General features: G+C 38.8%; 1 protein-coding gene across 3 annotated transcripts in view; it reads right to left on the reverse strand.

Annotated features, from left to right (window-relative positions):
- LOC117181634 (leucine-rich repeat-containing protein 15-like) overlaps positions 1-1,118 on the reverse strand; it is a 431,057-nt gene that overhangs the window by 107,214 nt on the left and 322,725 nt on the right. The window lies entirely within an intron of this gene.

Raw genomic sequence — 1,118 nt, forward strand, 5'->3', positions numbered from 1 at the left:
AATGCTATCAGAGTGGAAGAAGATTTATGTGATGACGAAGCTGATAATGATATTGCAGGCAAAGAATCAATTGAAGGCGATCCTGATTTTCTATTGGTTACAAAGAATGCTGAATAAACTAGATGCAAGCATGAAGAGCATGGGCCTCAAAATTAACGCAAATAAAACAAAAACTATGGTGTTCGAAGGAAAGAGTAAGAAAACGCTATGCAATATTTTATTAAATGATGAGAGAATTGAACAAGTTGATAAGTTCGTATACCTTGGTAGCTGATTTACTAGGGACGAGAAGATAGATGAGGAATTAGATAGACGAATAAATGAAGGTAAGAAGGTTATTGGAAGAGCAGGTCCCCTTATCAGAAGTAAAAATATATCAAATAAAGCTAAAATGGCAATACATAATTCTATATTTGTACCGACTGTACCATACGGTAGCGAGATATGGACCTATCAAGAAAAAGATAAAGAGTAAAATGAACGCAACTGACATGAGATTCATGCGCATAATAAGCGGGAAATCCCTCTAATGGACAAAGTAAGTAACGAGATAATTCTAAAAGAATGTGGTGCAGAAGAGACGCTCGTAGACACATGGGAAAGAAATCGGTTAAGAGTGTTCGGACATGTTGAGAGAATGCCAAATGAACGACTAACGAAACAAGTGTATCAAGGTAAAGTAAAAGGCAACGTGCCCAGAGGTAGATCGCGGAAAGAATGGTTAGAATGTGTGAATGAGACCCTACTTAGAAGAGACATAAAAAGTCACAGAAACACGAGAGACTGCATGAAAAAATGCATGGACATAAAAGAAGTTAGAGAAGTATGCCAGGACAGGAAAGTATAGCGGCAAATAGTTAATAAAAAGAGTTCAATAGAGTGAATGACGCCTGAAACAAAGACCTTGGCTATTAATGGACCCAAGTGGGGAGCTTTACATAACGACTTCGTAAGGTTCTTCGCTTGGGGTGATTGCTAGAGAGATTGATCAGCAACCTGGGTCAGAGCAGTCTTGCGGAACGAACGTGGTATTTACTTAAATAGCACGAGAATTCTGGATCAATCTGAAAAATCTCTATCCCTTCCACACACTACTCCTTTCCCCTGCCGAGTGAGTC

The sequence above is a fragment of the Belonocnema kinseyi genome, chromosome 10, assembly GCF_010883055.1.
Source record: "Belonocnema kinseyi isolate 2016_QV_RU_SX_M_011 chromosome 10, B_treatae_v1, whole genome shotgun sequence".
NCBI classification, from domain to species: Eukaryota; Metazoa; Arthropoda; class Insecta; order Hymenoptera; family Cynipidae; genus Belonocnema; species Belonocnema kinseyi.